Source organism: Scyliorhinus canicula, chromosome 7 (assembly GCF_902713615.1).
Source record: "Scyliorhinus canicula chromosome 7, sScyCan1.1, whole genome shotgun sequence".
NCBI classification, from domain to species: Eukaryota; Metazoa; Chordata; class Chondrichthyes; order Carcharhiniformes; family Scyliorhinidae; genus Scyliorhinus; species Scyliorhinus canicula.
In genome coordinates, this window is record NC_052152.1 from 193,642,796 (window position 1) to 193,669,038 (window position 26,243).

General features: G+C 47.3%; 1 long non-coding RNA gene across 1 annotated transcript in view; it reads left to right on the top strand.

Annotated features, from left to right (window-relative positions):
- Positions 1 to 25,212, top strand: part of LOC119969653 — a 152,877-nt gene extending 127,665 nt beyond the window's left edge. The window contains exon 6 of the long non-coding RNA XR_005461439.1: positions 23,889 to 25,212. This is a non-coding gene — a long non-coding RNA (uncharacterized LOC119969653). The remainder of the gene's footprint in view (positions 1 to 23,888) is intronic.
- The last annotated feature ends 1,031 nt before the right edge of the window (positions 25,213 to 26,243 follow it).

Consider the following 26,243-nt stretch of genomic DNA (forward strand, 5'->3'; position numbering starts at 1 on the left):
GGGGGAGCGATCAGGAGATGGCGATAATTGGGAATGAGAGCAATCTGGAAGGGGGATAGTGTTGATTGGAAGAGTGGAGGCAGCGATCGATGGGAGTCTCTGACTGTTCCACCATTTGCGGTTGGACCTTTAGTTACAGAGGTAACTAAACCGGAGCACCCGGAGGAAAGCCACGCAGGTCCTCCTGCCAGGTGCCAGCTAGGCTGGGAACCATTTCAATTGTCTGACCTCACAGCACCTTGCAGCATTCGGCGAATATGTCATCTGCTCGGACATCCTTCACTCTGGGAAGGAAAATCTTATCGAGCTAAATGCAGATGACTGTGCTGTTACTGTTGATTTGGAAAACAAATACAATTGAAGCAAAATACCGAGGATGCTGGAAACAATTTGCAGGTCAGGCAGCAGCCGTGGAGAAAGAAACAAAGTTAAATTGTCAGCTTGATGACCTTTCATGAGAACTAGAGATCATAAGCAAAGGCTTATTGCAAGTTTAATTTTGATGCACAGTTGAGATTGAGTGTAAGAGTAATGGTTAAGAAATTTCTCCCTGTAAGTTCATCGTCTCCCAAGTCTGTTGAAGTTGATGTCATTTTCTTAAACACTCAGAATAATTTTTGTTATCATCCACAGCTTTAAGAACACAAGCTGTGAGGGGCAGAATTAGTCCATTCGGCCCATCGAGACTGCTCTGCCATTCAACGAGTTCTGACTGATCAGAAATGGTAACCCTCAACTCCACTTTCCTGCCTTATCCCTAGATTCCTTTACTGATTAAAATTCTGCGTATCTCAACCTTGAACGTACTTAACAACAGAGCCTCTACATCCATCTGCAAACAATTCCTTAGATTCATTCCCCTCTGAGAGAAGGAATTCCTCCTCATCTCCGTCTTAAATGGGTGACCCCTTACTCTGAGATTATGCCCTCTGGTCGTAGTTTTTCCCACAAGGGGAAACAACCTCTTAGCATCAACCCTGTCAAGCCCCCTGAGGATCGTCTATGGCTCAATAAGGTTGCCTCTCATTCTTCTAAACTCCATTGAGTAGCCCAACCTACTCAACCTTCCCTCAGGACGGCATGGTAGCACAGTGGTTCTCATTGTTGCTTCACAGCGCCAGGGACCCAGTTCGATTCCCGCTTGGGTCACTGTCCGTGCGGAGTCTCCCTATGCTTGCGTGGGTTTCCTCCAGACGCTCCGGCTTCCTCCGACAAGTCCCGATAGATGTACTTGTTAGGTGAATTGAACTTTTTGAATTCTCCCTCAATGTACCCAAGCAGGCGCCGGAGTGTGGAGAGGGGATTTTCACAGTAAGTTCATTGCAGTGTTAATATAAGCCTATTTGTGACAATAATAAAGATTATTAAATTTATTATAAGAGAGTCCCTCCATAACTGGGATCAACCTAGTGAAACTTCTCTAGATTGCTTCCATTGCCAGCATATCTTTGCTTAGATAAGGGGACCAAATATTTTCACAGTATTCCAGGTGTGATCTTTAATAGTGCCATTTAACCTCGCCGCATTGAAACCTAGCGACTATTGAAACATTATACCAGCTTTAGAATTAAACCTTGGACAAATGAAAGAATTTTAACACAGATATTAAGATCCTCTTCTCATTTTTTTAAAAGCTAAAATTACATCAAGGAAAGACTTCACTCAGCAAGTTCTAATTATGTCTAAAGTTTCATTATGCTGTTTGAATATTTCTACCTACTCAAGACCACTTTGAGCTATTTTTATTAAAAAGCAATTTAGATTTAAGCATTGAAGACTAGTTGTACATTTAACTAAATTAATCTTGAGAAAACAATTAACTCTTTAAGGTCTGAATTAGGATTTGGACGACAAGTGACACATTGATTTAGAATGTCCTTTCATCTTTATAATCTGGTGTGTTAAATAGGTAAATAAAGACAGAAACCATGTCCTGTCTTCTTCCACAGAGCTGACATAAGTGCCCCCCACATTATACCCTTATGTACACCCAGAGATGTGCTTAACCAATTGACCTACAATTATGAACTTAAATGCTCCTTGACTGCTAACTATTTCCTACCCTAACATGAAGGACCAATTTTCCAAAGTTATACTTCCGGTGGCGTCCTCATTTAAAAAATCATGGAAATCTTGGAGACACATGCAATTTCTTGATAGGAGGGTGTTCAGACCTTATCACGGGCCTCAGATGGGCACAGGGACCTGAAAAGAAGGCATCCTTCCCCCACTTGTCCGGTCGACATTCCGGCAGATATCACCTGGTGAGCTGGATGCCAAACTCACCTACCATGGATAAAATTCCAGCGGTGTTGGGAGGAGGCCCTTAAATGGCCATTAATTGGTTAATGAAGGGGGTGAAAATTGAACGTCATTGCAGTGGCCCCACCTACCCGTCCAAACCACGGGTCTAAGCGCAACAGCGGTGGGCAGGGTGGTAAACTGATATGGTGCCCAAGTTTTACAGCTACCACCATCACCCTCCATGGCTGCCAACCCACCCCTAAGGGGTTGTAAAATTTATGCCATTGGATGACCCCACTTTCACATATACTTCACCTTAATATGCAAAAAATTGAGAAACAAATAACAATATGAAAGATAATGATTTGGGGAGTTTAATATTAATGCGGAACAGTTGTGGCTTTTCCCCAATACTGAAAATATGCAGTGTAAGTCAAGACTTATAGCCTGACCGAAAGTGAAATTGGTGCAGAAGTCCCAATCCACTTTGGTCCTGTTTTACATCAGGCCATGACTCTAGATTGTGACTGCATTTATATGATAACTGCAACAATTTGTGGACTAAGACCATTTGGCGCTGGTATTAGTGTCTGAATCACATAATCGCGCAGGTGAGTTTATCCCAAGTATGAAGATATGAAGTTTTGGGCATGACCTTTCTTTGTATATGATTTTTTTCTAACTTTCCTAAATGACTACGCATTGCCTGAAACTGACACAATAACAAGTCTTACAACACCAGGTTAAAGTTGGATTCATGTCGCATTACATTCACCACCCACCATCTGGCCTGGACTTGCAAAATCCTACCAACTGTCCTGGCTTGAGACAATTCACACCTCTTTAACCTGGGATCACCCCCTATCTCTGGATTTGTAATGATTTGATTACCCGCAAATGCTCGCATTCCAAGCATTGTCTGGCATCTCTGACTTTGTCTATATAAATGTTTCTGGAACGTACCTCTCCATTCACCTGAGGAAGGAGCAGTGCTCCGAAAGCTCGTGTTTGAAACAAACCTGTTGGACTTTAACCTGGTGTTGTAAGACTTCTTACTGTGCTCACCCCAGTCCAACACCAGCATCTCCACATCACTGATACTGACAGGCCCATGTACCGCTCGTGCTGTTAAGTCAAACAGGGCGGAGTGAGTGAGTTATCAATCGGTATATTGCCGCAATATTTTATTCTCCAACAAATATGTTCCCTGTTTTCTTCTAAAGGTTGGCCTTTATACAGTGCAGTGAATGTGCCTATCCCAATAATTGTTAAAATGTAAAAGGTTTGCTTAGCATCTCACTGATGGATATACCAACAATTAAAGGTAATGCTGAAATAAGTCGCCCATTCATTCTCCTTTGAAGAATAGTAAATCAAAGACTTCCAACTACAGAGCCTGTGTATTTTTTGTGCACCCTTTGAAATATAACACTTTTTTTCCCCCAATTGATTTCTCATTAAGTTACTTATTCACTTGTTGCCAACTGATCTGGAATAATATGTAAGCTCCTTTAAGTGTTAAGTAAGTTAGAAAATTTCCAAGCATTCAGCAACATACAATTGAAAGGTTTCATTATCATCATCGCCATTGGTCACGCACAGCAGGCTGCACCGTATCCTTCGCTGAGGCCCTTTTTGATCTGAGGTTCTTGGCTGCAGTCCCTGTCGGTTGTGTCCTGTGAGCGTTCCGATGGTTATCCAGCCAAGAAGATTAAACAGTTTCTGAAATAATCCAAAACTGTTGTCTTAATTTTCCAAATTACAGATCCGTAAACAGGTCAGAATTCCTGCTCCTCTTTGCCATGGATGATGTTGAACAGTTGGTGGGGATGTTTGGCTTTATCAACACCAGTGATATAAAAGGAGTGTGCTATGCTCACACTGGGAATGCGCTTGGATTGACTCACTATCTTGTACGGTGGTGATATATGCACAGTCAAAAAACTATTGTGCTGTTGCCAATTTTAAGACATTTTGATCCGAATTTTCTTTGCGATGGGTTGGATGGGCAAACTGCCAACTCACTGTACCATAGCAACCATTCTCTGATACGAATGGTGGAAGGGGAATGGCCCAGGTCACTACATGCTCCACAGCTGCAAACATATTCCTATTGAATGGACTGACAATGTCACTACACATAGCAACCAAAGATACACTTTTCCAGCATGGACATGGTTGACACTTGTAATAATGGAAAAGAGAAATTTCCTGCCTGGTAAGTTGAACGTCGAATCTTTAAGTGACCCATTCTCTTCCACTGCTCAGCCCACTTCAGATTCTGGTGAAATGTAACTGTGCATCCTTCAACCATTGGACGAAGAACTCCATGGGCTGAGGAGAATGTCAATGCCAAAGTAAACTCTTTGGTAAGAGTAACGTTCTTTCTGCCCTTAGTGCTGCTGCATCGAATCTTGGTGATGCTAACACCGTGTCCCATTACTCAGGTTGGTGAGTTATTGTCATTCACATAGAATGATCATTGTGATTGGAACTTCAGGGACCATTATCACTCATTAGAGAATGGAGGCCATTATTTCCAGACAACTTTGTTGTTGGACGGCTATGTTTCCTCCTGGATGTGGTATAGAACATAGAACATAGAACAGTACAGCACAGAACAGGCCCTTCGGCCCTCAATGTTGTGCCGAGCCATGATCACCCTACTCAAACCCATGTATCCACCCCATACCCGTAACCCAACCACCCCCATGATTTAAAGCAATTGGAATGGCAGTTCTTAAGTGTTTTGGAAGCATTACAGCGAATGAATAATATCTGAAAGTGAAACGACAACACAGAATTTAAAATGGGGCAAGTGGCTGATTCCAGTTTAAAAAGATGGAGAAGAATTGAGTGTAATTCACAATTGAGACCGAATTGGAACTGAAATCAAGTGAACCTGGTGCCTGATATTAATGACCATGGGAGCAACTATTTGCCTGTGAGAAGTGAGTGGTGTTTGGGGGGGGGGGGAAGCAAGGTGAAGGTGCAGAGGGGATTTGGGGGGGGTGCAGCAAGGCGGGGGACATGCAGATGGTGAGGTGTGTGCAGGGGTTGGGGAGTGCAGGGTGATGGGGGCATGCGGGGAGGTGGGGGCTGTTGTGGGGTTGTGGGGGGGGCGTGTGGGAGGCATTCAGGGGGTACAGGGGTGGGAGCGGGTGTAAGGGGGTAGTATTGGGGCATTCAGGGAGGTGGGAGTACTTGCAAGGGGTGGATGTTGTGCAGGTGGCATGGGGATGTGCAGGAAGGTAGGGGACATGCAGAGCATGGGGGGTGTACATGGCGTAGGGGGGATTTCAGGGGGTGAGGGGGTGCAGCCGATGGGTGCATGCAGGGGGTTGGGGTTATTTAAGGGGGTGTGATTGGTATGGGAGAATATGTGTAGTGGGTTGAGGAGGTGTGCAGGGGGGTGTGAGGGGTGGGGTGGGCATGCAGGGGTGTGGGGTGTTTGAAGGATGTGGGGGGGGTGCAGGGTTGGTGGGGGCATGTTAAAGGGTTGGAGGTGCATGAAAGGTGTGCAGGGCATGCAGAGAGGTGGGGGGAGAATGCAGGGGAGTGGGGGGGGGCATGTGAGGTGTGAGCAAGGGAGTGGGATGAGCATTCAGGGTGGGGGGGAATGCACCGATTGGGGGGCATATAGGGAGTGGGGGTCATGCATGGGATGGGAGTGGCACATGGAGAGGGTGTGCAGGGGGGCACTGGTGGTTGTTAGCAAGTGTAGGGGTTAGCTAGTGCACATTTCAGAACTGAGAAAAAGCTAACTGTGTGGACTCCAACAGAGTGTACAAGAAGGTCGGGCTACTTCTAAGATTTGATTCAATGAACTTATTCCAGTCCTGTCCTGCTATTCATAGGCTGAGCCAACCCTTCTTTGAAGCTTCAAAGGGTTAATAACATCAATCTCTGCTGTACAATCCAATCTCTATCCTTCAGCTGAGCTAATATGAACTGTTTCAACAGCCTACTTCGGAAGATAATCTGCAGAGTTTTCATTGGTTATGAGTGTAACAAGAGTGTAGCTAGGATAATATTTATCAAACCAAGGTCACGCTCTTTGTACAGGAGCAATATTATATAAGATGCTGCAAACAGTTACTTTTTAATTTATAATGATACACATATAATAATCTTACATTAAGACAGACATGTTTTTTTAAAATTTGGGGGCAGGTTTGAAAGGGTTTCTATTATGCTGCTCAGTCAAGTTATCTGCATTTGCAATAGTTTCAATTACCTTTGTGTGCTAGGTTGAAGAGTTTACTTGAATACTTATCTCGCTGCAGAGAATATCAAGCAAAATGTTGACGTTGATTTTGGTGGTTCATGGTCATTTCTAGCAGAACTAAAATAAAGAGCAAAGTTTAAAATTTAAGTAAACTTTACGCCCTAGTAGTGGAGGGATTTGCAGCTGCTGCTGTAAAGTGCATGATTTTGGAGGTTACTTATAAAGCCCCCCCCCACCCCGCCCTCCCCCCAGCAGTCTACCGCACCCCGCCGCAACCACCCCCCCCCCCACGCACACACACAGAGATGGACCCTTATTGTGGACTAGAATAATTTTGTAAGCCTGGTGGTTGTGAGTTTGGGTTGGGGAAAGAATGCTAATGCTTTAGCAATGATTCTGTCACTGCATCCCCCCACATTACGAGGCTCTACAGTAGGGCTTATTAAGATAGCCATACGGCCTGAAAGAAAGTCTTTACTATACTCAGGTTCTTAGAGGAAACAGATAGCGTAAATTGTTAATGTTGGAAACCTGTTAGAATGAAGTGCATGCTTTAGTTTGTAAGTGAGAGCAGCTGTTAATAATAGGGGAAAGACTAGGGAATTATTCTTACGTACATGAGAACTGGCTCACACCAGTGTTGGGGGGGAGGAAAAGGGGGCGATGATGCCTGTGCTCTTGTGAATAAAACCCATATTAAGGAAAAGACTGGCTCCAGGTTCATCCTTTGCTCAATGTATAAACAATGGCCAGAACTCTGCCGCCATTCAGAGTGAGGAGCACATTCAATGGAAAACCACCTTGACAATGGCGGCACTAGGCGATCCCGTCGCCAGCCAATGGCGGGCCACCTGCACCGCCACAAAACATGCAGCGGGTTGCGCAGAAAATCCCGCCCACTGACTTTAACATAAATGACCCACTTTTCTCATTGCAAAATTCAGTATGGAATAATGGTTTGTATAGGCATCCGTCACTGTGTGGAGTGCTGTTAATCCAGTAGATTGTGCAAGCATTTTGTATAAGAAAATAGGAACAAGACTATGATTCCTCGGGTGGGATTGACCGTCCAACCTGTTGCGTGTTTTTCGGTGGCGGAGGCTGCCCGCCTGCGGGATTTACCGACCGATCCCGCCGTTGTCAATGGGATTTCCCGGCGATAGCACCCCTCTTCGCCGGGAAACCCGTGCGCCGGCGTGGGACCGGAATTTCCCTCCAGCGTGGACAGCCGGTAAGTCCCGTCCCTCAGGTGTCTTCTATTGTTTTGGTCTCCTCATGTAAGGAAGGACGTAAATGCATTGGAGAAGATTCAGAGGATGCCGGATTGATACCTGGACTGAACGGGTTGTCTTGTGAGGAAAGATTGGACAGACTGGACTTGTTTCCGCTGGAGTTTAAAAGAGTGAGGAGTGACTCGATTGAGGTATAGAAGATCCTCAACGGCGTTAACAAGGTGGATGTGGAAAAATGTTTCCTCTTGTGGATGAGGCCAGAACTAGGGAGGCACAGTTTTAAAATTAACGGTTGCCCTTTTAGGACAGAGCTGAGGGGCACTTCTTCTCTAGGCTTGTGCAACTTTGGAACTTTGCCTCAGAAGTCTTTGGAGGCAGGGCCATTGAATGTTTTTAATAATAATAATCTTTATTGTCACAAGTAGGCTTACATTAACACTGCAATGAAGTTACTGTGAAAATCCCCTAGTCGCCACATTCCGGCACCCATTCGGGTACACGGAGGGAGAATTCAGAATGTTCAATTCACTTAACAGACACGTCTTTCGGGACTTGTGGGAGGAAGCTGGAGCACCCGGTGGAAAGCCACACAGACACAGGAAGAACGTGCAGACTCCGCTCGGACAGTGACCCAAACTGGGAATCGAACCTGGGACCCTGGCGCTGTGAAACAACAGTGATAACCACTGTGCTACTGTTCGCTAAGGTGGAGATAGATAGGTTCTTATTAGCCAAGCAAATCAAAGGTTAGTGGGAGGTGGGGATAGACTGGAATGAGGAATTTGAAAAACAAACAGATCAACTATGATATTATTGCATAGCTCGAGAAGCTGAATGACCTACTATGTTCTTATTTTGTATGTTCATATGTTCTGCCATTTGTTATGATTTTGACTAAGATATCTTTTATCTTAATTGCACTTTCCTGCTCTGTCTCCATACATATCACTTGATTTTCCTGGAATCCCAAACATCTATTGATCTCACTTCCGAATATACGCGAAAACCGAACTTCCACAGAGTTCTGGGATGGAGAATTCCAAAGATTCGCAACTCTCAGTCTGAAATGACCAACCCCTTATTCCAGGACTAAACTGAACACACACACACACAGAAAAGGTGCCATTTCAGACTCGATCAAGGTCTAGTTTATTTGGAGAACATGGGTTCAAACCCAACCCCGGCAGCTGGCGAAATTTGAATTCAGAAAAGAGCTAGCCCCAGTAACGATGTCCACAAAAACCATTGTCGATTGTAGGTGGGTTTTTACATCAAATTGCGTCTTACTCTTCTAAACTGTAGCAGATACAAGTCTAGACTGTCCAGCCTTTCTTCATAACACAACCCACCCATTCCAGGTATTAGTCTGCTAAACCTTCTCTGAACTGCTTCCAACACATTTATAACCTTAGGATGCAAATTAATGGCCAGTAAGGGGCCTCACGCCACCCCCTCCCTCCCCCAGCCCCTCATTGATTTACCGAGCAGCAGGCGAGGGACTCACAATACAGAAATCTTGAAAAGCAAGTTCTGGGTTGTTGCTTCTGAGATCCCATGGAGAGAGGTCCGTCATTCAAAGGTATACAGTGCTTAACTAAGGGTTTGGTTTAAGTGCTGGGAAGTGAGGGCCACTGAGTGCCTGCAACCTTCCTTTGCTGCTGATTTAAATGTCCCTCCTCCATGATCTTGCCCAGAGACCCACCCACCCGGCATCTTTCACATATGCTGGGCTCATGGTGATCTGAGAGCATGGGTATGTGTAATACCAGCAACAGCCACCGCCTCCCCAGTGGCACTGCCAAGCAATAAAGTGCTGCTGGCCAATTTGATAGGCCTGAAGTTCTTGGTGGGCAGGACCTCAGCCCCCCGGTTCCTTGATCCAGAGGTGGCTTGCTGCTGTGCAGTTAAGTACCATTTTGGCACTTCCTAAAACGAGGCGACACTCGACTCTTGCCAGCTTCAGCCGGTGAGAAAGACCCCAGTTGCCTCCAACAGTGCCCAATATATGAACAAAATAGAATGTAATTGGACTGGTGAAGGCAGGTCTAGTAATACATATTAATATGATCGATATTGTGAGGTGTTGTCGACTTTGAGACACAGACCTTGAGATGAACAAGCAATTTTTTTTTGCAATTTAGTGAAAGCAGAGAAAGATTGGTGGAATATGAGAAGGGTTCAGAAATCAACCTCATTACATTGGCTGGTCTCCTTGAGTTTAACAGGTAACTTAACAAACACGAGAAATGACACCCCAGAGACAGGCACAACAATGCATTGGTTTTAATTGCATCTTGTTCAGGAAACAAAGACTGAGATGGACCCTTTTCATAAAATAAGCAACTGGCATCTCGGTAAGTAAAAGATCCGTTGAATTTTGGCATTTCTCTTGGACATATACAAAAGGCAGCACGGTAGCATTGTGGATAGCACAATCGCTTCACAGCTCCAGGGTCCCAGGTTCGATTCCGGCTTGGGTCACTGTCTGTGCGGAGTCTGCACATCCTCCCCGTGTGTGCGTGGGTTTCCTCCGGGTATTCCAGTTTCCTCCCACAGTCCAAAGATGTGCAGGTTGGGTGGATTGGCCATGCTAAATTGCCCTTAGTGTCCAAAATTGCCCTTAGTGTTGGGTGGGATTACTGGGTTATGGGGATAGGGTGGAGGTGTTGACCTTGGGTAGGATGCTCTTTCCAAGAGCCGGTGCAGACTCGATGGGCCGAATGGCCTCCTTCTGCACTGTAAATTCTATGTAATTCTATGTAAAAGGCTTATCCATCTTCGTATTACCTTCTTGATTCCAGTTTGATGCTAATAGATAGAGGTACATCTAGCTTAACATTGAAGGCCCAGCTTAATCTTCTCTCCCTTACATTTAACGGGATGGTGATAGAATAGATAGAACAGTACAGCACAGAACAGGCCCTTCGGCCCTCGATGTTGTGCCGAGCCATGATCACCCTACTCAAACCCACGTATCCACCCTATACCCGTAACCCAACAACCCCCCCCATTAACCTTACTTTTTTTAGGACACTACGGGCAATTTAACATGGCCAATCCACCTAACCCGTGAGTTCAGTTTAAACACAGTTTACCTTCTTGAGAAACAGGAATTCCACATCCAACTCTTTGCTGTTTCGATGAAACCTCCACATTTTAATATTTTGGTAACCTTCACCAGATTATGAGCCATTTGAAAGGAAAAATGGTTCAACTGCAATTGCAGGAGCCAACTTGTTTTTTACCCTTCAAATACATAACTATCTTTGCAACAGAGTGGTACAGTGGTTAACACTGCTGCCTCACAGCGCCAGGGATCCGGGTTCAATTCTGGCCTCGGGTGACTGTGTGGAGTTTGCACTTTCTCCCTGTGTCTGCCTGGGTTTTCTCCGGGTGCTTCGGTTTCCTCCCACAGCCCAAAGATGTGCAGCTTAGGTGAATTGCCCCTTAGTGTCCAAAGATTAGATGAGGTTACTGGGTTATGGGGGTTAGGGTGGGGGAGTGGGCCATGATAGGTTGCCCTTTGAGGGGGTCGGTGCAGACTTGATGGGCCAAATGGCCTCCTTCTGCACTGTAGGAATTCTATAGAAGCTATGGAAAAACTGACTGACTCACAAATTGTGAAAATAAATCTATTTTTTACAGCTCATGGAGTATGGAACTTGGTTGTAACATTTACCTGTTACCATTTAGCTGTTACCATTAAACTGTAAATAAATAATTAAATAAACTGCATTTTTATTACCTCTGAGCATTGATAAGCACATTTCAGACAATGAAGCACATTTGAGGCCTTATTGCTGTTGCAATGGGGAATACGTCCAAATACAGAATTAGGAGCCTTTCTAGATTTCTCACAAGAAGAAACATCTGCTCCACATCCATCCCTCAGGATCTTAAAGGTTTCAATCAATTCACCTCTTACTCTTCTCGACTCTAGTGGATACAAAGCTAACCTCTCCAACCTCATAGGGCAACCGGTTCGTTCCTGGTGCTAGTCTCGTAAACCAATGATTTGTGCTCAACATGTTCCTACAAAAGGCAGTGTGAAAACAGGCTGATGAACTGTTTCATTCATGTTGGTTAAGGGATAAACAATGGTCAAGACACTAAAAAGGGCGCCCCTGTACTTCTTTAAAATAATACCACAGGATGCTTTACATCCATCTGAGAGGACAGGCAGGTCTTTGTTTTAATGGCTCACCTGACGTTGCAGTGCACCATTCCCTCAGTACTGCACTGAAGCGGCAGTCTAGATCAGTGGTTCTAAATTGTTTTGAAGGGCCCCTTTTCAATGGACTGGAAATTATGCCCTCCTCCCTGCTTCCATCTAAATTCAAGTACTAATCATTAAATGTAAGTGTGGTTCATTGAACAGGCACTGGGTGAGGATCACATCAGTCATCAGCAGCATGTTCGTGAGCATTTGTAAAAGTCCTATATGAGTGTGATAATGGTTGGAATTGAGTGCAGCATACCTGGCAGTGATGGGGAGTTGCTGATTTGCTCAGGATTATCAGTATTAACCCACAGGATTCCACACGTGTTGCTAATGACCGACATAGAATCATAGAATCCATACAATGCAGAAGAGGCCATTTGGCGCATCGAGTCAGCACCGACATTCTGAAAGGTCCATCTCAGTCCACTCCCCCATCCTATCCCAAAACCCTATTTAACCTATACATCCCTGGACACTAAGGGGCAATTTTATCATGGCCAATCCACCTAAGCTGCACATCTTTGGACTGTGGAAGGAAAACGGAGCACCCGGAGGAAAGCTACGCAGACACGGGGAGAATTTGAAAACTCCACACAGACAGTCACCTGAGGACGGAATTGAACCTGGGTCCCTGGTGCTGTGAGACAGCTGTGCCAACCACTGTGCCACTGTGCCACCCCATGATCTTTACCGAGCCGTTACAAGTTATCTCCAGCCCCCACTCATTCATTGACAGACCTTGTGGAAGGCCTCCTCACACCCCAAAGGGTCAGCAGACTCCAGTTTGCAAACCAGTGGCCTATATTAATGACGCTTGTGGCAGGGATTAAGTTTAAACCCACAACCTTCTCATAGATGTAAAAGTGGTATCACTGAGCCAAGGTAGTCTTGAAAATAACTAACGATCCATTGCTTGAAATAAATTTGAAATTGTTGCTTGGCTGAAGCAGAATATAATGGGGGGGGGGGAAAAACCCACAGTTCTGTCCGTTGTGTTTGCCCCACTGTCAGATTACCATCTTGCTTGTGTTATTTTGGAGAGGTGTTGGATGGAGATACAGTGCTTTTCCTGAGGGAGGCAGGAAAAGAATTTGGAGACGAGTCAACTTGAGGCCGTCTTGCACACCTCCTAGCAACTGATTAGAGCGGCTTTGGCAGAAAGCCTAGAAGGTCATCTGTATGCTCTCTCTCAGCTCGGGACTGAGGCATTGGGGGAGGGAAGCCTGCAACATGAAAGTCAGAAGCAACTGGGAAAAGAGGGGAGAGGTGAATAAAGAATATATACTTTTTTAAATGAAGACTATGAATTGCAGCATGTTACAAAACAATGTATAACTATTTAGGGTCTACCTGTGGTCTCCCACACGGAATAATTATCAGGCTTTGTTTGAACGTTGAGTGATGTACTGCAGAACTTCGAAGCAGCAAAGTCTTTAATCCTCTAAAGTATGTGAAAGTTCTAATGGAAAGGTCAAATATAAGTCTTTTAAAAATAAATAAATAAATATTGCTGCCAGCACTCCTCCCAGGGTCACATCCTCAGGCTTCAGACGCAGAGAAGCACGTTCACAAAGAGTGCGTTCATAATTGCAGGAAGGTACTTTGGTGTTGGCAGTTAAAGCAGTTCCATCCACTAACACACACATAAGGCACCTGTGACACATCAAACAGCCCCAAGTACAAAGAGCCATCTGGCTTTTGCTAAACGTGCACAGGAAGCTCACAGTGCCTTATTATTTCTTACCATCCCTGAGTCCAAGAAAGCTGTCATGGTGTGAAAAAAAAAACTGCTAATGAGGTTCCCAGCCAGTCTGGCGTAGCTACTTGGAAACAGTAGTCTTGCTAAATGTTGACTAATTGATTACACAGCAATGGACCATTCAATAAAATTACCACTATTAGCGTTTCAAAGTGAGATGGGAAATGGCCATGGTACTTGCGTAGGAAGCCCCGTTGCCACATCAACAGGTCCCCCTACATCTTGCATTGACCATTTATAATTTCACCTGTTGCCCCGTTTATGGGTCTTCTTGCATCGAGCATTGCAATCCTTCTGAGATATGGATGCGTGACCTTTTCAGAATCCACCGCCAACGCCCCCCTGACTTGACTATTTATGTACATCACAAAAACAATAAAGGGCAGGGGTTACATTCCCCTCTGATTTATCCTACCACCTTTCAACATCTAGCCTCTGTTCAGCACTATTAGCTTGGCATGGGTAAAATTAGGAACGCTTGACGCGGGGAACCATAAAAATCCCTGCTCCTTTAAATGAATTAGCCTCGCCACAGTTTTGAACGGAATCTGATGCTCTTTATTTCCCTGTCGGGCCCTCGCTGCAGTCCCTCCCCAATCTCTAAGGTTCTGTTGTGAAGTCACTGCAACCATGTATTTCACATGGATGGAATCCTCTCAGTGCCAAATTGCCACAATGCTCCGTGAAATTGAGAAAGTTGGCACAGGCATAGCATGAATTAGCAGCAGCAGAGTACCGTGGACTCTGTAAATTACATGCCACGGAGAAATACTTGAGGAAACTCTGCCTAGTTGGAGCCAGTGATCGTGGTAATTATCTCAATTTTTCTGGTAATATTTTTTCTCAGAGCTGTTGCAAGAAAGCTCCAATAATGAAAAATGAAAATGAAAATCGCTTATTGTCACAAGTAGGCTTCAAATGAAGTTACTGTGAAAAGCCCCCAGTCGCCACATTCTGTTCGGGGAGGCTGGTACGGGAATTGAACCCGCGCTGTTGGCCTGCCTTGGTCTGCTTTAAAAGCCAGCTATTTAGCTCTGTGCTAAACCAGCCCCGTTATAATAAGTGCCCAATGACAATAACACAGCTACCGTTTAATACGACAATCTCCAACCACTGCAAATCTCCATCTTACCCAAATGATCGATTCCAAACCAGCAGATGTAAAGGAAAAGCTACAAAATGGAAAAAAAAAGAATGTTATTCTTTTCCAAGTCATAAAGTTGATCAGAACTGGATCTGATATTTTATCAAGCTGCCTGTTCTTGTTATAAGTAGAATTATTCCTTTTGCACTTATTGCTGCTTTAAATTGCTATATTAAAATGTCCATGTATTGTGCAATTGTATCAAACTCGTACTACTCATTGGAAGCTTTGATATTTAAACTAGATTTGAGATGTATATCAGTTAGTTACCTATTACATGGAGTGGAGGCAAACATTCACCTTGCAAAGGCAGTCAAATGCCGAAGTGGAGAAGTGAGGAATCTATTTGCATTTGTGAAGTCCGCCACTAAGCAAAGACAGATGTCAGGAATGGGATACAGGACCTGATGTTACCAGCCTTCACATTCGCATGGGTGACATCTGCGTTAGGGTCTCAAACATAGAAATATAAAAAATAGAATCAGGAGGAGGTCCTTTGGCCCTTCGAGCCTGCCCCGCCATTCATGATGATCATGGCTGATGGTCAAGCTCAATACCCTGATCCCGCCTTCCCCCCATATCCCTTGATCCCTTCAGCCCCAAGAGCTATATCTAACTCCTTCTTGAAATCACACAATGTTTTGGCCTGTGGTGATAACCACTATAGATATGCGTACTTGCAGTAGGGGGATGTATGGCTGTGCCTGTAATACAGGTTCCTCCGGTAAGCCCCTGCCGGCTAGCTCTGCCCACAGGGAGCTTGTGTTTAAATATGCGTGTGAGTCACTCAGACCCTAGTCTACAGTTGCAGCCGGAGGAATAGCATCACACAGCAATAAAGCCTCGATTGAACTCGATTACGCTCGACCAGTCGCGCCCTCGCAACCTGGCACCCTCTTCCACATCGGTGCTGGTCAACGGCCACGTGACCTCCTGCCTCATCGACTCCGGGAGCACCGAGAGCTTCGTCCACCTGGACACGGTAAGGCGCTATTCCCTTGCGGTCCATCCTGCCAAACGGCAGATCTCTCTCGCCTCCGGTTCCCACTCTGTCCCAATCCGGGGTTTCTGCCTGGTTAAACTTACTGTACAGGGCATGGAATTCGACCGTTTCTGTCTTTACATTCTCCCCAACCTCTGCGCTTCACTCTTACTAGGCCTGGATTTCCAGTGCAATCTCCAGAGCCTCACCCTCAAATTCGGCGGACCCCTACCTCCCCTCACCGTTTGCGGCCTCGCGACCCTCAAGGTCGAGCCTCCCTCACTCTTTGCCAATCTGTCCGCAGATTGCAAGCCCGACGCCACCAGGAGCAGAGGGTACAGCACAAGGCCTTCATTACATCCGAAGTCCAGCGGCTTCTTCGGGAGGGTATCATCGAGGCCAGCAACAGCCCTTGGAGAGCCCAGATAGTAGTGGTTAAGACCGGGGAGAAGCACAGGATGGTCGTGGACTACAGCCAGACCATCAATCGGTACACGCAGCTCGACGCGTACCCCCTCCCCCGCATTTCTGATATGGTCAATCAGATTGCACAGTACCGGGTCTTCTCTACTATTGACCTGAAATCCGCCTACCACCAGCTCCCCATCTGTAAATCGGACCGTCCCTACACTGCCTTCGAGGCAGACGATCGTCTGTATCAATTTCTTCGGGTTCCCTTCGGCGTCACGAATGGAGTCTCGGTATCTCAATGAGAAATGGACCGAATGGTTGACCGGTACGGACTGCAGGCCACCTTCCCGTACCTCGACAATGTCACCATCTGCGGCCATGACCAGCAGGACCATGACGCCAACCTTTCTAAATTCCTCCACACCGCATCTCTCCTTAATCTCACGTACAACAAGGAGAAGTGCATGTTCCGCACAGACCGCTTAGCCATCCTCGGCTACGTAGTCCAAAACGGACTACTGGGGCCCAACCCCGACCGCATGCGTCCCCTCATAGAGCTTCCACTCCCCCACTGCCCCAAGGCCCTCAAACGCTGCCTTGGGTTCTTTTCTTATTACGCCCAGTGGGTCCCACAATTTACGGACAAGGCCCGCCCACTTATCCAGTCCACACATTTTCCCCTCTCGGCCGAGGCACAACAGGCCATCGCCCGCATTCGATCTGACATAGCCAAGGCCGGGATGCACGCCGTAGACGAGACACTGCCTGTCCAAGTAGAAAGCGACGCTTCAGATGTCGCACTTGCCGCCACGCTGAATCAGGCAGGCAGACCCGTGGCATTCTTTTCACGCACCCTCCACGCCTCCGAAATTCGGCATTCCTCTGTTGAAAAGGAGGCCCAGGCAATCGTTGAAGCGGTGCGGCACTGGAGGCATTACCTGGCCAGCAGGAGATTCACTCTCCTCACTGACCAATGGTCGGTAGCCTTCATGTTCAACAACACGCAGCGGGGCGAGATCAAGATTGACAAAATCTTGCGGTGGAGAATCGAGCTCTCCACCTTTAACTACGAGATCTTGTACTGCCCCGGCAAGCTCAACGAGCCCCCAGACGCCCTCTCCCGAGGTACATGTGCCAGCGCACAAGTGAACCAGAGCCTTTGCCATCCGGGGGTCACTCGCTTGTACCATCTAATCAAAGCCCGCAATCTGCCCTACTCAGTCGAGGAAGTACAGACAGTCACCAGAGACTGCCAGGTCTGTGCTGAGTGCAAGCCGCACTTCTACCGGCCAGATCGCGCGCGCCTGGTGAAAGCGTCCCGCCCCTTTGAACGCCTCAGCATGGACTTCAAAGGGCCCCTCCCCTCCACCAACTGCAACACCTACATCCTTAGTGTGGTCGATGAATTTTCTAGGTTCCTCTTCGCTATCCCATACCCGGATATGACGCCTGCCACCGTCATCAAGGCCCTGGATTCCATTTTCGCCCTGTTCGGTTTCCCCGACTACATCCACAGTGACAGGGGATCCTCGTTCATGAGTGATGAGCTGCGTCATTTCCTGCTCAGTAGGGGTATCGCCTCCAGCAGGACGACCAGCTACAATCCCCGGGGAAACGGGCAGGTAGAGAGGGAGAACGGGACGGTATGGAGGGCCGTCCAGCTGGCCCTACGGTCCAGGGACCTCCCAGCCGCTCGCTGGCAGCAGGTCCTCCCTGACGCGCTCCATTCCATTCGGTCACTACTGTGCACCGCAACTAACAGTACACCCCATGAACGTGTTTTTGCTTTCACTAGGAAGTCGACATCCGGGGTGTCTCTCCCGACGTGGCTTACAACTCCGGGCCCAGCCCTTCTCTGTAGGCATGTCCGGCACCACAAGGCGTAACACCTGGTGGACAAAGTACGCCTTCTCCATGCCAATCCTCAGTATGCTTACGTGGAATTCCCCGACGGCCGCCAGGACACAGTCTCGCTCTGGGACCTGGCTCCCTCAGGTGCCGTACCCACGCCCACGCCCCTATTTCCCCCTGGGCCACCCGCCTTTTTCCCGGCGCCCCCCTATTCGTCCCCACCAGGTCCATCACTCGTCCCCCTGCCCACACTGGAGGACACGGAAGATTTCGGCTCGCTCTCGGAGTCATCCCGCCAGCAGCCAGCACCAACACCGCCAGCACCTGCACCGACGTCACCACCACAGCTACGCCGATCACAGCGGAACGTTCGACTGCCGGTTTGGCTCAACCTGTAACCTGCTAACCGGATGGACTCTTGGTTTTCTTTGTTTGAACCCTTTTGTAAATGTATCATGCTTTGTATTATAGTTACACGTCACCCCCGCCGGACTCATTTTTACAGGGGGTGAATGTGGTGATAACCACTGTAGTGATGTGTACTTGCAGTAGGGGGATGTATGGCTGTACCTGTAATACAGGTTCCTCCGGTAAGCCCCTGCCGGCTAGCTCCGCCCACAGGGAGCTTGTGTATAAAAATGGGTGTGAGTCACTCAGACCCTAGTCTACAGTTGCAGCCGGAGGAATAGCATCACACAGCAATAAAGCCTCGATTGAACTTGTCTCTCATCTTTGACTGCAATTGTTAGCGCCACATGGCCTCAACTACTTTCTGTGATAGTGAATTCCACAGATTCACCACTCTCTGGGTGAAGAAATTTCTCCTCACCTAAGTGCTAAAAGGTTTATCCCTCAACCTCAAACTATGGCCCTTAGTTCTGGATGCCCTCACCATCAGGAACATTCTTTCTGAATCTACCGTGTCCAATCCTGTTAGAATTTTGTACGTTTTGTATGAGATTCCCTCTCACTCTTCTAAACTCCAATGAATATAATTCTAACCGATGTAGTCTCTCCTCATATAACAGTCCCGCCATCCCAGGAATCAGCCTGGTAAATTTTGCTGCACTCCCTCCATAGAAAGGGCATCTTTCTTCAGTTAAGGACAGCAAAACTGCACACAATACACCAGGTGTGGGCTCATCAATGCCCTGTACAACTGCAGTAAAATATCTCTGTTCCTAAACTCAAATCCTCTCACTCTGAAGGTCAACATACTATTTGCCTTCTTTATTATCTGCTGTACCTTCGAGCTTACACCCATTCAAATAATAATCTGCCTTCCTATTTTTGCTACCAAAGCGGAGAACCTCACATTTATAATAATTAAATAATAATAATCTTCATTGGTGTCACACGTGGGCTTACATTAACACTGCAATGAAGTTACTGTGAAAATCACCAAGTCGCCACACTCCGGCACATTGAGGGAGAATTCAGAATGTCCAATTCACCTAACAAGCACATCTTTTGGGACTTGTGGGAAGAAACCGGAGCACCCGGAGAAAACCCACGCAGACACGGGGAGAACGTGCAGACTCAGCGCAGACAGTGACCCAAGCCGGGAATCGAACCCGGTTCCCTGCCTCTGTGAAGCAGCAGTGCTAACCACTGTGCCACCGGCCCGCCACATAATACTGCATCTGCCATGAACATGCCCACTCACTCAGCCTATCCAAATCCCGCTGGTGTGGTGTAATTCACAATGATTGCTGCTTTCCGAGGCACTGTTTATCTCGAGCAATGGGAATGAATGTCAATGATGTCCAGCCTTGTCCAATGACCTAATGGATATCTGTAGAGTCTCTTGAGTTAGAATGATAAAAACGTTCTCTTATTGGGCGGCTAAGTGTCGATGGCGGCGTAAAAATGGGAGTGTTTTACTCCGGCGTCGGCGCCCTTCTGGGACCCCATTCTCCAGCCCACAGGGGGCTAGCATGGTGCTGGAGCGGCCCATGCCGCTCTAGCTGCCGATCCCGACGTGAACCCGGTGCCGCGGGGTCCAAGCATGTGCAGTTGGACCGGCGCCATGTGTAGTGGCCTTCTTCCCCCCACCGGTCCCGACGCCAAATGGCGCAGGGCTATAGGAGCCGGCGCGGAGGAAAGGAGGCCCCCAGCCAGAGAGGCCGGCCCGCCGATCGGTGGGCCTTGATTGCGGAACAGGCCATTACGGAGCCCCCCCCCCCACTCCACCCCCGCGGTCGGACACCACACAGGCTGCCCCCAGACCCTTCAACGCCGAGGTCCTGCCCCTCAGAGGATGTTAGAACGGCGGCGGCGGGACTCGGAGTTTTTGTGACGGCTCCTCAGCACATCTGGGCCGGAGAATCGGCGCACCGCCCTGTGTCGGCCCGGGCCGGAGAGTCGGCGCACCGCCTTGTGTCGGCCCGGGCCAGAGAATCGGCGCACCGCCCTGTGTCGGCCCGGCCCGGAGAATAGGCGCACTGCCCTGTGTCGGCCTGGCCCGGAGAGTCGGCGCACCGCCTTGTGTCGGCCTGGCCCGGAGAGTCGGCGCACCGCCTTGTGTCGGCCTGGCCCGGAGAGTCGGCGCACCGCCCTGTGTCGGCCCGGGCCGGAGAGTCGACGCACCGCCCTGTGTCGGCCCGGGCCGGAGAATCGGCGCACTGCCCTGTGCCGACCCAGGCGGGAGAGTCGGCGCATACCTCGACCGGCACCATGCTGACCACGCCGGCACTGATGGCATCGATTCTCCGACCCATTGGGGGGGCGGAGAATTACCCCACGAAGTTGAAGTTTGACGCATTTGTTGATTTGCATAACTTTTCTCGATTGCAGTTTCTTTAAATACTCCTAAACAATGGGTCACATCTTCTGAACATTTGCATCTGAACGAAAACATCGGCTCTGAAATTGCAGTTTAATTCACTGGAATATGGGTTTATGCGAAGTCAAAGTCAATCTCACATCAGACCAACATAGCATAGAACTGGCACTTCAGTGGAGCACCCACGGCATGTTGTTACTCACACGCTATGAAAATGAATGAAATAAAAATCGCTTATTGTCACACATGCTCCGAAGCCAGCTTAACAGGATCATGGTTTAACACTGGGGCTGGTTTAGCACAGGGCTAAATCGCTGGCTTTGAAAGCAGACCCAGGCAGGCCAGCAGCACAGTTCAATTCCCGTACCAGCCTCCCCGAATAGGCGCCGGAATGTGGCGACTGGGGGCTTTTCACAGTAACTTCATTTGAAGCCTACTTGTGACAATAAGCGATGTTCATTTCATTTCATGTAGGCTTCAAATGAAGTTACTGTGAAAAGCCCCCAGTCGCCACATTCTGTTCGGGGAGGCTGGTACGGGAATTGAACCCGCGCTGCTGGCCTGCCTTGGTCTGCTTTAAAATCCAGCTATTTAGCCCTGTGCTAAACCAGCCCAGTGTTAAACCATGGTCCTGTTAAGCTGGCTTCGGAGCATGTTTAAGGCCAACCTCACCCCTTTCTCAGACTAAAACTGGTCATTTAACTTGTTGTTGCTTATGGCATACCAATGAGTTGTCAAAGGATGTGACATAGGTTGAAATGCTTCTGGCAAAAGAGTTTTGCGGTAGGAGTTAGTGATATAGTGAAATACTAGCATCTTGATGTCTTCTTGATGTCCTCTTTCTCCTATTTCTGTGGACTACCTGAAGCTGGTTAATGTAGCGGTGGGAAAAATTTCAGATGAATGTATTAAATATTTTCATAATCTTGTCATCTGGCTTAATTTCAGGACCTTTGATTTCAACAATGAGTGAATTTTTAATGAAGGATATGTAACCAACATTGTCTTTGAAGATATTGTTGAATACTAATAAGCGTTCTTCTCGCCTTTTCTTTGGATGAAGACCTCTGGCAGTGAATAGGGATGGTGAACGTTATGTATACTGGAAGTGTATTACATAGGTTACATTTTACCAGAAGGGTTTCATTCACAGGAACCATGGTTTGTGGTCAGTACAACCAATTAGTGACACCTTTGATTCAGAAGGCCTCGAACATCCCATTTCAAAATTTGCCTTGTGCATTTTCTTTGCAGAATCCTTGTTGGGTACTCAAAAAGAATTAGATAAAAAGGAAATATAACTGGGTAGGATACATGACTTCGGGGAGAAATTAATTGTTCTCACTCAGATCTGCTCAGTATTTTCACTGACACTTGACCATTTGTACAAAGTTACATTACTTTGACATTGAATCCCAGTATGTGTAATAGGTTCACAAGTCTGTAGGACATGTCATGGGATGTCACGTCAAGCCATGTTCCTACTTGGAAACAAACATTAGTTTTCCAGTAATAACTCTTTCTCACCCATCTCCATCCTCTTACGTGTATGTGCATGTGGGAGCTTGTCATTAGTATTCCATTGGAGCCGGGTTTGGAAAACTGAATTATCGTTCTGCCGAAGTCATTACAAGGGCTTTATTCAGAGGTTTTATTTGATATCATGGCTTTAAGTAATTGTATGTGAGGCCGGCATCAAGAGTGGGACTTAACGCACTGAATGTTCCTGATTCTGCATGCAAATTAAATAATAAAACCTTGTTTGGCCTTTTATTTGACATGATCTGTCTCATTTTTATTTGAAGCTATTATTGTAAATAGTTTTGGTGTTCTTTGCCACCCTGGGCCATTTATTGCATTCTGGTCGGGAGGGCATGTATGGATAAGGTGAACTACCTGGGAGATCCAGGGTTGATTTTTTTTTTGATACTTTTGTTGCAATGACAAAATAAGGAAGTAAGGAGTGGGCCAAAATTTGGCAGATGGAGTTTAAGGTGGATAAGTGTGAGGTTATCCATTTTGGTTGGAAAAATGGAGAGAAACTTTAGAGTGTTTCAGTGCAGAGGGATCTGGGTGTCCTCGCGCATGAATCACAGAAATAAAGCATACAGGGACAGCAGGGAATGAGGAAGGCAAATGGAATTCGGGCATTTACTGCTAAAGGAATAGAGAATAAAAGTAGGAACGTGCTGCTGCAACTCTACAAGGCATTGGTGAGACCGTACCTGGAGTACTGCGTATAGTTTTGGTCCCCTTATTTGAGGAAGGATGAAGTAATTCAGGGGATTCATTAGATTGATTCCAGAGATGAATGGGTTGCCTTATGAAGAGAGATTGAGCAGTTTAGGCCCATACTCTCTCGAGTTTAAAGGAATGCGAATATTTGAGCCATAACGATGCTAAAGGGGATCGACAAAGTCGACTTAGAGCAGATGCTTCTTCTTGTGGGGCAATCTAGAACAAGACATCATAGTTTTAAGATAAGGGGTAACAGATTTAAAACAGAGATGGGGAGAAACCACTTCTCTCAAAGGGCCCTGAATCGGTAGAATTCACTACCCCAGAGTGCATTGGATCCCGGGACTTTGAGTAAACCGAAGGAGGAGATGGACAGATTTTTAATTAGTTGTGGGTTGAAGGGTTATGGAGAACGGGCAGGAAAGTGGAGTTGAGGCCAGGTGGAGATCAGCCCTGATCGTATTGAATGGCTAGGAGAGGGCTTGAGGAGCTGAATTTCCAACTCCTACTCCTTGTTCTTATGTTCTTATGATACTGTCACTAGCAAAAGTGACTCTGAGTGATTCGACCTACATCCTGCCTGCAACCAACAATGTCCAAATGGTGACTTCAGAGAAGGCTCATTTGGAAGCTAACGTATGTTCTCTACCACTTAATATCAAAATCCATTAGACTTCACACTATCCTGCATTGGCAACAGATGACTGACAGCAAACAGAATAAATTTAATTCAAATATTAAATATTAAACAAACAAACATCCAAATAACCATAAGCATTTCTTTTTATTTAGATCATTAACTGATCCATTGTTCAGAAGCTTTGGAATATCTTGCCAGTCCCACAGCTACTGCAGAACATTTAATCTCACTGGAGGTTGTGGAGACAGTCTTTAGCCAAAAGCACCACCCAACACAGACCAAACCTCCACGACATGGCATTGGAAATAGACAGATGCCGAGCAATATTGAAGCAGACCTTGCCCATCCACTGCTGGCAAAGAAAATAACATTAATAAAAAACAGGCTCCGACCTACCACTTCCAGTCAATACGACTTCTGCTGACACCAAGCCACAAAATGTTTGCTGCGATTTCCAAATGCTGCCATACATCAGGGAAGAAACAACAGTTCCCGAATGTCAAGTGCCATTTGTTTCCCGAAAAGGTTGAGGGATCAAAGTCGGGATTTCATGAACATTCAGATTTTGGGCCAACTTTGAAAATTTTAAGCTCCGTGTGTCCAATCAGAGTGCTTGATTCCAATGAATTGTGCAATTGGGTATCCAGTTGTAGAATTAAAATGTGAATGGTGTCACTCAACAGTTATTACAGTAACCTTACAACAGTGACTACACTTCAAAAGCATTTTATTCGATGTAAACCTCTTTTGCATACTTGTAGTTGTGAAGTACTAGCTAAGTAGAAGTTGTGTAATCATGCTTGTGCCTTGTTGGAACAAGGTCATTTTGAGAGTCATCGGCCATTTGCACAGGCAAATGGGCAGTCTATCCGAACAGCTTATAGAGTAAACACCTTTCCAATAAAGCTCTGGGGTGGAATTCTCCGCTCAAGCGGCTAAGAGCTGGCACCAATGGATGTACATCTTAGGTGGAGGCAGTCAGCTGCTTAACTCGTCCCCTGGCCCTCGATGCCCCTGGCAGGCATCCTCTGGGGACTCTGAGCCAAAGGGCCCCGGCTCACTTGTCGACAGCACATGCATAGCCGTGCCAGCCTGTCCCGTGTGCTGACTGCGCGATGCAGCCTCATCAGAGGGGTAGAACTCGGGAGTGTTGATGGCCACCATTGCCACCCCATGGTCCCGATGGTCTGCACTATGGTGTTAACGCTCTCAGCGGTGCTCCTCAGTGACCGTGACAAGCCACAGCGCCTTGGCCATGCCCATCTGAGAGCTGGACATGTCCCCAGAACCTCATCCGGTTGGCCTGGTGCTGGGTAACGTCCCCCAGTGAGACAGACATACTGCCGAGACCCACAGCCATGGCCGTTACTGACTGCGCAATGCCTTGGACACCTTCATTCATGGTGCCGACGTCACGCACCAGGCTCTCCACTGATGTCGCCACCCTAGCAGTGTTTGCCTCATTGCCGGCACCATCCCCTGCACCTGTAGCCTCTGGGACTCAAACAAGTAGCTATGGATCTGCTGGAGTGTCGCTGACATCTCCCTCTGAATGTCCCAGCTGCTAACATCTCCATCAGTTCCGGAATGACCTCTTCCACAGGCTCAGCATCAGGCTGGGACCCAGATGGGTCCTGGCATCCTGCAGCCCTCCGACTGCTGTCTCGCCTGGGGGTTCCTGCCAACTAGGACAATTCCTGATGACATACAGGTACAACACATTCGACAACCCAAAGTTGCCCGACATCATTCATAGTAAAAGGTCAGTTATGCACAGTGTTTGATTTGTTGAAACCATCTACGAGAAATTGTTGAGAAGAAAGTAATGTCAAGTTTTGCTACGTGAGAGCAGGGCTAAATGCCGTGTTTTCAGAAAGGTCAGGAAGTATTGGCAAGGAGCAGTATCACCAGTGAGAAGTGGATGCTTGCCATCGTCTTGGCACACACAGGATCTGTCTTCTACACTCTTCACACTCGACATGATGTTATGTGTAGGAGACACGCTGATCAACTTTTAGCAACTACAACTAGCTTGTCAGAGACAGAGTCAACCGAGAATCCGCAACAAACTGTGCCAAATGAAGACCTAGACATTCCTGGGAAGCTGACAATACCAGAAACAACTGTGGAAGACTGTACCCCAGTTGAAGACACTTCAACTCTGAGGCAACCTCCAAACACCACGCTGACTCCGGTTGAGACAACTACGGACGGCGGCAAAACTAAACCAAAAACACCAAGGGCTGGGTTCTCTGCCCCGCCGCGCCACATTTCTGCCCCTACCCGCTGGCGGGATTCTCGGCTATGCCGGTCGGTCAATGGGGTTTCCCATTGTGGGGCAGCCCCGCCCGTCAGGAAATCCCTGGGCACCGGCAGAATGAAGAATTACGCCGGCGGAGAATCCCGCCCCAGCTGTTGCAGTCAACACGAAAACGCAGACACCTGGCGCGGGATTCTCCGACCTCCTGCCGGGTCGGAGAATCGCGGGGGGGGGGGGGGGGGGCGGC